Source organism: Pseudopodoces humilis, chromosome 2 (assembly GCF_049639895.1).
Source record: "Pseudopodoces humilis isolate 2021_Gansu_Grassland_sample_001 chromosome 2, ASM4963989v1, whole genome shotgun sequence".
In the NCBI taxonomy this organism is placed as follows: Eukaryota; Metazoa; Chordata; class Aves; order Passeriformes; family Paridae; genus Pseudopodoces; species Pseudopodoces humilis.
The window spans coordinates 113,837,563-113,851,346 of record NC_142201.1 but is presented as its reverse complement, the minus strand read 5'-3'; the positions used below and the strand labels follow the sequence as shown (position 1 = coordinate 113,851,346).

General features: G+C 52.2%; 1 protein-coding gene across 7 annotated transcripts in view; it reads right to left on the bottom strand.

The window, feature by feature from the left end:
• Nucleotides 1–13,784, bottom strand: part of TIAM1 (TIAM Rac1 associated GEF 1) — a 155,661-nt gene that overhangs the window by 140,402 nt on the left and 1,475 nt on the right. For 4 of the 7 annotated variants that reach the window (XM_088051021.1, XM_088051027.1, XM_088051028.1 and 1 more), the window contains exon 1: nucleotides 11,893–12,031. The exons of the other annotated variants lie outside the window; for them this stretch is intronic. The gene's annotated coding sequence lies outside the window, so the exon portion shown is untranslated. Of the gene's footprint in view, nucleotides 1–11,892; nucleotides 12,032–13,784 lie in introns of those variants that run through there. 7 annotated transcript variants of the gene reach the window in all.

Here is a 13,784-nt window from a genome sequence, read left to right as displayed (position 1 = left end):
GGTGTCCACCACGGACATTATGTTGAACCATCATCAGTGCCAGTGTTTTCCCCTCATTCTAACCCAGGTTTCCCCTGCACAAACAGGTCCCAGAACACAGATGTCTTCCCAAGCTCCCCACGCAGAAGTGGGTGCTGACAAACCCCCCCACATGAAGGGGGGCACAGAAACCCAGGAGGAGACTTCCCTGCACCTAAAAGGTTATTGGGGACCCAACAGGATAAAGAGCTCCCTGTCTGCCTGTGCTGGAGCAGATGAGCCACGAGGCAAGAAATCCACACATTCCTTCTGTCAACAAGGATTTGGGATGATCTGAGAGAAGATCCCCAGCCCAAGCTGCTCACATTATCCTGAGGCTCACTCCCACCACGCATGAGCTCTTCCCTCTCCTGCCCATGAAAACAGGGAATAAATTACCTCCCTGTGCATGAGACTCAGTTGTTCACTGATTCCAGAGACCTGGAGCATCTGCAGCAGGCAGATCTCCCGAGGCATTTCGTGTCCTGCCATTCCCAGCTCCCCACAGGATGATTCCCATTAGGGTGCCCCTGCCTCCTCCACAGGATTTCAGCTGCCATGGATCCTAGGGGCTCTCAGCAAAACTCTGCTTCCACTGCTGCTGCCAATCCTTGCAGCATGCCAGAGCTCTAATCCTTCTGCAAAAACAGTCTTTCCTCTTTCCTGCCCACCCAGATCCCTCTGTTTTTGTCCCCTGCCCCAGGATGAAGCAAACAGGTCCGGCAAGAGCCAGGCTCAAGGATGTCTTTCTACACTTCCAGCACAAGGAACAACCCGAAACGTAATTTATCTTCAAGAAAATTTGGGTTCTCTGCAGAAAACTGATGGATTTGCTCCTACACCAAGCTGAGAGCTTGGTTTTAAGCACAGGGTTCAGTCCCTTTGCTGCTGCCTCTCCTGCTCCCACTGCAGGGCAAAAGGAGGCACTGGGGAAAGCGCTGACAGAAAAAATGAACTTGTAACACGCTCCATGGAGCAATCCAAGGCAGTGAGAGGGAGGGTACCTGTTCCCCCAGCAAGCCCTGGTTTCATGTCTGAGCTCTGCAGGAGCAGAGGGCCAGAGCAAGACACCAAACTGGAGGGGCCAGGCCAGAAGCAGATACAGAAGCTCAGCAAAGAGGCAGCAAGCGTGCCAGGGAAGGGTGCAAACTCACCTGGCCAGAGTCCCAGGTGTCCAGCAGGAGGAAGGGCACCTGCTTTTCCTTCCAGCAGCAGTCCTGGCACACCTGCCCTACCCAGACCCACACAGAACCAGGGCATGCAGCACAAGCCCCCCAGCCGCCACATCCATCTGCCCCAGGAGCTCCTTGGGACTGGAACAGCAGTTTAGTTCTGTGGAACAGCCAGGAAAACCAGAGAGCCCTGGGGGGCAGATGAAGGGGCAGATAAAGCCTACCTGGAGCAGGGACTAAAGCAAGGAGATGACTCCCTGCCACAAAAATGCAGACAGCTTATCTGTCAGGCCCCAGGGGGTCCCTTCCAGGGATGCTTTCCCTTCTTTTCCATGAAGAAAAAAGGGGAGGGTGTCTTTTGGCACTCTTAGTTAAAAAACACAGAGCAGACCTACTCTCTGTTGGCCAAACCTACCAGCAGTCCTTCCACTCCCCGCTACAGGTGCCTCCTTGCTGTCCCCCTGCCCCTTTCACCCCTGGACAAGGCCAGAGGGGGAAGACATCAGTGAGGATTCCAGCCTCAGTGGGGAGGAAAGGCAAAGCAAAGGAATGGTGTGTGGGATCTGCCAGGTAAGTCGAGCATTTGAATTCACAACTGCAACCAAGCACTCCACAGGTTCCATTTTTCACCCTGGTTTGATGCAGGGGTGCCCATACTCACAGGTTGTGTTTTAGAAGGCCTGCAGTCTTAAAAACAGCCCAGCTCTGCTTCTGAGAGCTTTGGGGGAACTTCTTTCCCTCTCTGTGGGAGAACTATTTGATGTCTTTGCTGGTGACAAGGACAGTGGGACTGATGACACAGCTCTGTGCTGGAGTCACACAGCAGAGGGAAGGGATGGGGCACCCAGAGGGACCTGGATGGGCTGCAGAGGTGGCCCTGTGAGAACCTCGTGATGCTCAATAAAGCCAAGCTGCACCTGGGTCAGGGCAATGCCAAGGACAAACACAGGCTGGGAGAGAATGAACTTCCCACTGCCAGAGGGCAGGGATAGGGGGGATATTGGCAAGGAATTCCTCCCTGGGAGGGGGGGCAGGCCCTGGCACAGGGTGCCCACAGCAGCTGTGGCTACCCCTGGATCCCTGGAAGTGTCCAAGGCTGGATTGGATGGGGCTTGGAGCAACCTGGGATGGTGGAAGGTGTCCCTGCCCATGGAAACTGGGTGATCCTGAAGGTCCCTTGCCACCCAAACCATTCTGGATTCCCTAAGGTGAGTGAGCCATTCACCCTTCACCTCAGCTACACACACATCAAAAAAAATAAATAAACCAACCAAAGCAACCTTGCCTCAGCCACGGCGTGGATTTGGCCATCAGCTGAACCCCTGGCTGCCAGTCAACACCAGCCAAGCCTTTTCCTGAGCCATCACAAGCCTCACACAACACACACCTGACAGATACAATGTCATCTGCCAGTTTTCAAGTTCATATTACCCAGGAACTCGTGTGCTCCTCACAAAACCTGATGCACATTGGTAAAAACCAAGTGAGAGGCTCCCTCTGGGGAAAGAAAAAAGAAAAAAAAGCTGCTAAATACAAATAGGCTGCAAAATCTCCCCCCCAGTGCACATTACTGGAAGCTGGGGAGCATTCTGGAGAAGTGTCAGTAGCACCTGTCCAGGTCTATCCCCATGCTTAGGACAGAAAGGTCTGGCACTATATATGAATAAGAAACACAGAACAGAAACACTATATAGGAACAGAAACACGGATGTATTTCATAGTGGAAGAAAACTCAGTGTGATGTGAGAATGCTCTTCATGGCAAGAGAGAACTGCCCTGCACATCCAGGTTGAGCTCACCCCAAATCCTGCCCCAGCAGGTACCTCCAAACACCTACAAGGGGCCAAAGGAAAGCTGTCCTTTCATTCTCCCAATCTTGTGTGATGCAAATCAGAACATTCCCCTGAAATCACATGCTGCCAACAAACCATTTCCACACTTAGAAGAGAAGTAGGAATTTCACACCAATGTCAAATTGAAAGCTAAACAGCTTTAATTTGGGACACAAGGACAAAAACGTGCACTGCCAACAAATAATTGCCCAAAGTAAAACAAGGCCCTCAGCCTCCTCACACAGAGGCTCTCCTTTCAGAGAGGACAGAGGCACATCAGGGGGGTTCCAGTGCAATAATTACAATTAATCTATCACTTAATCTCCTAATCACTCCTGGGTAAACACCATTCTCAGACATTTGTAAACCCCCAGTCGGAAAAGCCCTCCCAGCCCATGGACTCTAACCTGTGTGTGACCCCCACCTTGTCCCAGCACTGAGTGCCACATCCAGGCCTTCCTACCTTCATGGACAGCCCATTCCAATGGCTAATCTTTCCCAGAAGCAATTCCTGCTGACACCCAACCTGAACCTCCCAAAATGACACATTCCTTTTCAAACCATCCTACTCACGGAAACTTCACCGAGAAAAGAAATTGGAAAACACCCAGGTTAATAACACCAGTTGCTTCATTCAAAGCTCCAAGAAAAGCAGATTCTCAGCCAAGGCCCAGAAGCTCCCCACACTGGGGGGTCCCACCCTCCTGTCCAGCTCCTTGGGCTGGGATTAAATGGTTCATGATCCATGAGCTGCTCCAGTAACTGGATATGCAGAACCCCCAGCAAGCCTCTCTCACTCAGTATATTCCACCTAACACACACAGAACAGATTTAACAGGCAAGGAATGAGTTTAACCACCCCCTGGGACACAATAACTCTGTGTTACCAACACAGTCTGAGAGCAGACAAGGGTAAGAATAGAAATTCTGGCAGTTTTTGTGACACTTCAGCTCTGTGTCTCACATGGCAGGTTCAGGAGAAGACCTCAAACACCAACTTTTTCTTTATTACCAAAGGAAAGAAAATACTCCAGCATGGGAGCCCTGAAGCTAAAATTAAACCCCTGTAATTCGGGTTCAGCAGAAGTTGGTACAATTCAGATCCCAGCCACAATGAAAGGTCTCCAACATTATCAACTGTCAACAATTACTACTGGCCAGGCACACAAACCAGCTTTGTTCTGCACTGGAAGCCACAAATGCAAGCAGCAGTAATTGCTACCAAAGGCAAAACACACAAAAACCCCAGCCAGGCCACGCAGAATAACTCTGCAAAGAGGAATACAGGAACGGACACACTGCTGTCTCCACTCACAGCTTTCAAATCCCAGAGTAAAATCCAATACTGTACACCCAGCAAAGCAGGGGGCTAGCAAGGAAAAAGGATCCTAAAAAGACACTTGTTAACGATTAGGAGCTGAATGCACATTTAATGGAACATCCTGTTCATTACTGATGGAATTTCATTAGCAGTTTAAGGGAAAGCGACACATGGAAGAGACAAAACGCAATCAATTTTTTCCTGGAACTGCACACACTGCCACACTGAGCCTCAGCAAGCTCATCCCAACCCATATTAAAACCCAAATCAATTAATACTAATGGCTCACCTTATTTTCACAGAGGGATCTTCGCACTCCAGCAAGCCTCAATAAAAAAGCGAAGACAAAAGGCGATTTGTACAAAAGCAACTCACTTGTCTGGTGTTTTTATATTCATTTAGCTATGCATTTCATTATGCTGGCAGGTGATTCTGTCAGCTCCAGTGCCCTTCCTCACAAGCACCCCTGAGCAAAGGGGCAGCACGAGGCCACCCCACTGCTAGAACTCACAGAACGAAGTTTTATGAGTCACCAGAGAAATCCCAAAGCCACTGACATCACTGCCAGATCTGCCAAGGTGACGCAGGGATGGCCTGGAAATGTGCTTTAGGAGAAACAAGCCAGGATTTATGTTCACAGAATCCTGGGACGGTTGCGATCTCTAGAGATCACCCAGTCCAACCCCCCAGCCAAGGCAGGGTCACCTGGAGCAGGTGACACAGGAATTTGGGATTTTGGGATGTCCCCAGAGAGGGAGACTCCAGGCCCTCCCTGGGCAGCTGTCCCAGGGCTCTGCCCCTCCATGGCCAGAAGTTCTTCCTCAGGCTGAGGTGGAACTTGTTGTGTTTCAGTTCATGGCCATCACTGACAGCTCCTCATCTCTCAGCTCACAGACACCAAAACCCACTGCCATCTCCTGAAAGCCTGATGGTACCAGAACACTAAAGTAAGTGGAAAATTCAACTGCAGTCAGCTCTCACTGCAACCTTTTTTATTTCCTTCCTGTGCTCCTGCAGATTCAAAAGTGCCTCTGCAATTTCATCACACCTGCCCAGACATCAGGGAAGGTTCCTGGAGAAGGAACAAGCTACAGATGGAGGCCTCCAGCAAGTCCTGTAGGTAGGAATGCAGAAATGCAGGCAGGGCATGAATCTAGACTTTCATGGAAGTTCCAAACAGCACAGAAACTCCCCAGGAACTCGCTGGGTGGTCAGGAAGCAGGACTCTCAAGGTTTCAGACACACTTTCCATAAGCAAACGGAGGTGAGGGGCTGGTGCAGCCAAACAGAGACGTGCTGGAACACTGAGGGAGAGGCTTTTGGTCCAAGGCCTCGCTGGTGGCAGAGGGCAGCAATTTCCAGGGAAAATCCCAGCACAGAGCTCAGTGGAGGGATGGAGTGGAAGGGCTGGAGAGGCCATTCCTCTCCAAGCCACACCGAGGGGAAAAGGCAGGCTAAGATTTGCCGTAGAAGAGACAAAGTGTGATGGGCAGGGGTATGGGATAATTTGAAACAAAACCTGCCTGCTGCTGCAGCAATGCATGGGTCCCAGGGACAAGCAGGAACTGGATCCAAGCAGGAATTGCCCTGGCTTGCTGAGAGCTGTGTGTCTGGCTGAGCGCTGCTTCTAAGGGAGGCTGGAAAGCCAGAGGGAGGGCTGAAACCTTGACAAATCTACCAGGTTACTGTCAAACACAAAAATTAAACAAAAATATAAAAAAAAAGGGGGAGGTGGGAGAATCAGAAAACCCAAAAGCCAAGCAAAACTTTCCTAATGCCGCTGGCTTTCTGCACGCTTCCTCCTGCAAATCAGACAGACAAGACACAGCAGCCAGGATATTCATGTTCTTGCAGAGGAGTGCTAGTGTAGCAGGGAAAAATCATGGGCAAAGAATTCTGCCGCAGCTTTCTGGCACGAGGTTTTACATCTCTAGATATGTTTTGAGTGAGAGATGACAGATGTTTTCCAGCTGTGGTTTAACTGGAGCCCAGAGACATTCAGCTGCTCTATAAAGGTAGTTCCAAGAGCACTTTCTGACAACAAAGGGAGAGGAAACTCCAGTCATCTGATAGGGCTTTTGTCAGCCAGTCTGAGCACTGACTGAGGCAGGATGAGAGGGATCACACATCAGGGAAAAAGATTTCTTTCTTTCCCTGCTCGGTTTGGGGCGAGCCCACAGCAGCAGGGTTGGGAGAGCAGGGATTTGGCTCCTGGCTCCTCACCCCAGCAGGGCCAAGGGAAGGCAGTCCTGCCCTGCAGCAAGGCACACAATTAGGCAAAGCAAACGAGTCGTCAATAAACCCTTGAGCGTTCAATGAGATGTTGCTAATGGGGAGGCAAATGTACACTGTCAGAATCCCTGCCACGAGAGCAACAATCCCCAAGTTATGCTTGATGTTTCTGTGATGAAGCTATTTTCAGTTGCTTTGAATCTTCTTCGGGAAAGGCAGTCTTGGAATAAAAAAAAAGAAGTCACGACTGTTCTGAGCTGAGATGCACACACTTAATCAGTCCAGGTGTTTAAATTATTTATCTGTGAGGAGGAAAGCTGTACTAATCTTAGGCACAGCACATAGGAAGGGGAAAAACAGACACAAAGACATGCCAAACGCGGTCATGCAGCAGAGAATCATCTCACGCACAAGGTAACTGTGGCCAGAGGTGTCCCAAGTGTTTGTTACTGTAGCCTGAGCTGCAAAACTCCAAACACTGAGATTTGCTGCTACCAGAAGAAAGGTTTCCCCACCGTGAGGTGACATTATTGGTTTCAGCCAGAACAAAGTCCTAGTCCAAAGTTGGTACTTTCCCTAGCTGGAAAGGGCAGAGCTTTAAAACTGAGTTTTTTCAAACCCAAACCCAGTGTCTGGGGGAAAACAGAGCATCTCAGGAGCTGCTTTACCCCAAGGGAGTGCCACATCCAGTGCTCAGGACCAGCCCTCCCCTCCTCATCACCGACACACAGAAAACAGCCTTTTCTTTCCTCTCTCTTACCTGCCAAAGCTGCAGGGAGATTTCCCAGCTGGAAGACACACAGCATATCCCCCTGCAGCCTTGCTCCCATGGGAACAAGCTCCAAACTAAGATCCCTTCTCGGTCTGTGCCATATCACAAAGCTTGGGCTGAGCACAGAGAAGGAAAAACCTTCACCTTTCCTTCAAGCGACTCAGAGAAGTTTAAGGTATTTCAGCTCACTTCCAGCTGCTCTTTCAATCGTTTTGTTTCTCTAATCTGGGCAGCACACCAAAGATCACAAGGTTTGGGTTTAAGTTTCATTTCAAAACCATCTTGTAGGAGAAGAATCATTCCTCCATTTTATTAAGCAAAGCCCATAGGCTGCTGACAGGGCTGTTGCACGTGGCAGCATCAATGGGACACTACATACACGGTAAATATGTAAAGAGGAAAACATTGACCTGGAATGCTACTAATAAAAATAGAGAGGAAGACCCCTGAGACACTGGCTTTGTAATGCCTTTTTACCCAAGCCAACACTTAAAGCCTCCTGGCTGAGTTTGCCCAAGACACCTAGAGAGCACTTTACAGCATCATTGCTCAAACCAGCACAAGCACCCAGCAGTTCCATTTCCAAGGGAATCTTATGTTGGTTACTCACACAACACTGCACTGAACAAGGCAAAACCAGCAAGGAAGTGACACCCACTGCCTGGGAAGTAACACGGGCTCTAATTGACTTGCAGTGGGAAAGCGACTTCTTGTTATACCCCAGGTCCTTGAAATTACTGCTCAGATAAGCGGGAGACACCACGAGAGGGACACGGTTTCACAAGGAGCAGCAGCCAAAGGAGAGGGGAAAGAGAAGGAAAGGAAAAAGATAATAACAGACCAACCTTCAGCATCACAGCCTGCCCAACTGCCCCCAGGTACAGGGAATCCTGAGCCCCGCTCCTTCTTATTTCCAGCCTTCATTTGATGATTGCTTTCAGCTGACATCAGCCTTTTTACACCATTTTTCCAGATCATATTTTTGTCATTAGTTCTGGTCAGAGACAAGATCACAGAGCCACAGAATATCCCAAGCTGGAAGGGCCCCACCAGAATCATCCAGTGCAGCCCCTGGCCCTGCACAGACCCCCAACAATCCCACCCTGGCCATCCCTGGAGTGGTGTCCAAACACTCCCGGAGCTCTGGCAGCCTCGGGGCCATGCCCATTCCCTGGGGAGCCTGGGCAGTGCCAGCACCCTCTAATATCCAACATAAACCTCCCTGGCACAGCTCCAGCCCTTCCCTCTCACAGGGAGCTGAGATCAGAGCTGCCCCTCTGGAGGAAGCTGCAGACCCCAGTGAGACTCCCCTCAGTCTCCTCTCCTCCAGCTGAACATTCCAAGTGTCCTCAGCTGCTCCTTGGAGGGCTCCTCCAGAGCCTTCACCATCCTCCTGTCTCTTCTTTAGAACAAACAGATTGAGACATGTCTGATGCTGTGGTTTCCAAAACTGTCCCCACTCAACAGGGGACAACTATTGACAACTCAATATGTCATTCCTTTTTGTCTTTTTTTTTTTTTTTGCTTGGAGTTTTGGGGTTTTTTTGTGGATTATTTGGGTTTTTCTAATTAAAGTGCCTTTTGCTCTAACCCTAAGCATAATTACTTTGGGGCTGACATTTCCCACTCCTGTTTCTGTGGCAGAGGTACACACCTGAAGATGTGCTTGGTCGTTTCAAGGCTTTTAAACATGTTCTCTGATAAGCACAGCTGCGTTTTTAACAGTAGCTGAGATTACAGAATTTAAGAAAGGAAAATTTGATATAACGTTTCATGCTTTAGTTAACAGTCTTCCAAGACACAAAGCTGCTCCAGTTGCTCTGGAAACTGTAACTTGGACACAACCATGCAGATACATCAGCCCCCTGGCTATAAATGAAACCACTTTAGCAACACCGCACATTTGTATGACAAACATTTATTAAAGCAAGCATTGCATCCCCATTCTGCTACAGCAAGGGCACATCCCGTGCTCCTCCTCAACAGTGCACAGCTCTGATTTCCCCTGAGCCGTAAGGGACACGACCACAGGGTCAGGGGGGCTGTGGATCTACCACTGAAATAACCCCCCAGGTAAGGCAGAAAGGGGAAACACGGCTGGGTGTTTGAGGGATGTACCGTGGATTCAAAGCAGGGCTCTGCCTTTCACAGCCCAGGCACGGCTGGAAGCCAACACCAGCACCAAAAGGAAGGCTTGGAAGACAAAGGGACATGGTGGCCAGGCTGGGATTTGGTGCACACACTCCTGGCCCAGGAGAAGGCAGGGGGAAGCTGGGAACAGAGCAAGAACAGGGAGAAGGAAAGCAGGAGGGGGACGCTCAAACATCGAGTAGGAGGCATGAGTGAGGGGTGCTCGCAGAGGAGGACTGGACACAGCACCACACCAGATGCCAGACACATAGGCTTTTTAAAAACAGGAGGAAATATTCCATACACAAACGACGGCCTGAGTGCTGGTTGCTGTGGAAACCATAACTTTGAATTCAGTGGCTAAAACCCAGCGCTGCTATTTATACCGCGCTCCTCACTACAGCATGAGAACTTCGCCTCGAAAGCAGAGCTCTGGTACTCACAAACGTGGTTCTCCACCCCCATTACACACGCTCTTCCCCTCAAACCAGGCAGCACAAGGTTTTCCCAATGCTCCTCACCACTGAAGGACTACACAGCACTATCACCTTTGATGGGCAAAAAAATCCCCACCACCACTGCCTTTCCTCTTCCAAGCAAGACCAGGTGGATCCCTGGACAGACATGGGGCAGGAATCCCCACGGATTGGATTCTGCTTCAGTCAAGAGCAGCCAGAGACACCAAAAAGGCTGTTTTAAACATCTGTTTATCTTGTCTCCCTCAAGGTAAATTCCAGTCAGCATCACCTGAGATTATGCAGGGCCAGAGCCCAAAGTCAGTTATCATTAGAGATGACGAGCACTTGGGGAAGGACTCCAGAATATTGCCTTTAATATCCCAGAAATCATAACTGGGTCAGTAATGCAAGAATAACAACAACAGCAGAAAGGCTGCAGAATAAACCATTTTGGGGAGAATCCCTGTAACAACACGCATTTTCAAGCTGCTCTGCTGCTGGAGAAGGAAATGGCTTTTTCCTCCATGGAAATCATGATTGTGGGGCAGCAAGTGCTCCCGCAGCCGAAGCGGGAACGGGAGAGAGCTGCCCGCAGCCAAAGCCTAGGTGAGCCAACTATGTTACATTCCTTTTCCACCTCCACCATTCCAGGGCCTGGAAGGGAAGAAACAGCCCTATTCACTCCCCACCCACTCCCCAATCCTGTTTTCCCCCAAGCATGATGAAGGTGCAAGTATAGCACAGCCAATAACTATCACAGGGTGACGATCCCTTTCCAAGACACTGCCCAGGACCGGGGCACCTATCGGTCCCCAAATCGATGCAGAAGGGCAAAGAAGGCAAAAGCTGAGAGAGAACCACACTTGCCAAGGTCACTGACACCTTCAGAACCCCACGGGACCGTCCCATCCGTGGGGCTCCCTGGGAAGCAGCAAGGACAGCAGCTCCATGCAATCCAACAGCACACCCCGCCTGCCCAAGGCAGGGTTTTCCAGGGGAAGGGCAGCCAGGGACTGCACAGGGATGGGAGTGGGGACGCATCAGACAAGCTCCAGGAGCTTCCAAGCCAGGAGGGGCGGCAGGAAGTTGCTCTCTGTGGGATTGGGCCCTTACAGCACAGGTGAAGGAGTCTGTCCTTGCTCAATAATTTACATCACAGAACTGAAGTGTCATTGAAAACGACAGAAGCATTTTAATAATAGAGGAAGGGAGAAAGATGCTCTAATCGCAGACACCCAATTAATCACTCCATAGAGCTCAGCCTCCCCTAATTTATTCCAATACATTTTTTAGTCAGAATTTCAAAATCATGAACAGCTCCCGACTGCTACCTACTCCCTAGCCCCGGTCACTTTCCGTTATCCCAGTCCTCCGGATGCCCCGATGGAGTGGGAAGGAAGGACCATTGATGAGGAACATGTCAGTTTCTCCCAGCGCTTCCCAACCCAACGCGGCAGCGCTGGAAATACGCACTCCTTCCCGCAATTCCATCGGAACCGCGTTTGTGCCAGTGCTCCCCGTGGACCCCAGGGCTGCGAGCATCCCTCGGGAGCCCGCACCTCCTGCCAGGGCAGCGCTTCCCATGGATCCCCGGGCTGCGAGCATCCCTCGGGAGCCGTAACTCCGGGCTGAGCCTGCCTTCGGTGACCCTGCGGCCGGGGCGGGCACCTCACCTGCCTGGCAGCGCTCACCTGTGCGCGCCCCAGCGCCTCGGGCCCCTCTCCCGCGGCTTCACCGGCGGGGCAGGCACGGGGCTCGGGCCAGCGCCGGCCGCGGGGGTCCCGCGCCGACATTTCTAGCGCTGCCCCGGCGCTCCCGGAGGCGGCGGCGGGGCCGGCGCGGCCCCGGCCGCCCGCCCCCCGCGCCCGCCCAGCGGGGCGGGGATGCCCGCCATGCCCCGGCGCGGGGCGCTCCGGCGTGCGCGGCGATGCGGGGACGCGACCGGACGGGCACTCACCTGCAGGGCGCCGGGGTCGCCACGGGTGCGGGCGGTGGGTGGGTGGCCGGCGGGAGGTACCGGGTGCCGGCCGGCGGGAGGGAGGCGGTGGCCGCGGGCCGGTCGCTGGCCGGGGGTCGCCGCCCGCCCCGGGAGCGGCTCCCGGGGCGGGCCGGGCGCCCGCGGCTCAGCGCGCGCCGCCGCCGATAGGCGCCGCTGCCACATTAATACCTCCGCCCCCCGCGGGGGGCGCCGCCCATTGGCCGCGCCTCGCGTCAATCACGGCCGGGCTGACCAATGGGCGGCGGCGGCGGCGGCGGGGGGGCCTTTGGGGGCGCGGGGCCCCGTGCGGGACAAAGGGCGCGCGCGGGGGGGGCGGGGCCGCCGTGCCGGCCGGGGCGAGGGGGGCGCGCGGGAGCGCGGCGCGCGCCGGGGCTCGGCCAATCGCGGCGCGGTGCGCGCGGGACTGCGCGGCCCCTCACGGTCCCTCACGGCCCTTCACGGCCCTAGAGCCCCGGAACCGCACGGCCCCTCACGGCCCCTCACGGTCCCAGAGCCGCGGAACCGCACGGCCCCTCACGGCCCCAGAGCCCCGGAACCTCACGGCCCCTCACGGCCCCAGAGCCCCGGAACCGCACAGCCCCTCACGGCCCCACATGGCCCCACACAACCCCTCACAGCCCCAGAGCCCCGGAACCGCACGGCTCTCCACTCCCCCCACTGCCATCGCGCTGCCTCACGCTGTTACCAAATCCTCCGAGATCGTCCGGGATGAATGAAGCCCTCTCACGCCGTCTTTTGAGGGCCGGTGAGTCGGGCGTTACTTTGGTGTTGGTCAGGGGGCGTATGCATGGCCGGGTGTAGGGCAGAATTCCAGCCTCCACACAGACACGCGTACAGAACTTTTGAGCCTATTCATACGTTTCATCAAATAAAGGCATTTCTAAATTATACCGGTCGCTTTCGTTAATTAGTATTCTATCCTGCTGGTTACTGATTGCTCACTTCATGTTAATTAGTCCATATTTTTAGTCTTTATTTCTTCCAGCAGGGCCTTTCCAATACATCTACTGACTCTTTCTCTAGTCTCTCCTTTACCTTCTGCTTTCTACAAAATGTCCTTGTGGTCCATAAATTCTGCGTTCCAGATGTCCAACCACACCAATCCATCTTCCTCTCCCAGGCTTTGTTCACTGGAGCACATCAGAGTTAGTTTATCAAAAGTTAAAATTTCAGTCATTCTCCCCAGCTGCGTTCCCACAAAAGTAGCTTATGACAACTTTGCTAAATGCTGGCTAAGATTAATCTAAGAGTAGCACACGGTAATTTATATGTATATTAGTTATGATAAATTAAAACAATTAATTTGAAAGTTAATTAAAACCATTAACTAAAATCATAGAGCTCTATCATTTCTGACACTGAAGTGGGGCATTGCTTGAGGCACCCTCTCCTCCCTGGCTCCTGACCCCTTCAAAGCCCCCAGGACCGGTGCTGAGCTTTCCCCATCTCTGCCTCTGTCCCAAAATGTGGAATGCACCAAAAGTCCCTTAGATAGGATGTTCTGTGATGCTTGATCTTTGTACACTTTCAAGCCTAATCAGCTAGAAAGGAGATTTAGCCCCAGAAACAGCAGCCAACAAGCTGTAGGTGATATCCAGGTGTTAGAAAAACAAATTATGTGCTAAGATGTAGGGCTGGACACGTTTCCATGATGTCAGACCTAGGGGAGGTGAGCAGAGCTTGGGAAGAAGGATGTGCCTCTGATATCGAACACGAGGAATGCAGGATTTCCAGGCCACAAGGACATTTGGCAGAACCCCCAAGATAAGGAAGAAACTAATAAAAGTAACTGTGCAGAACGAGCTCCCACTGGGGAAAAAGGGAATTCCAGGAGAGCAGATCATGACCTC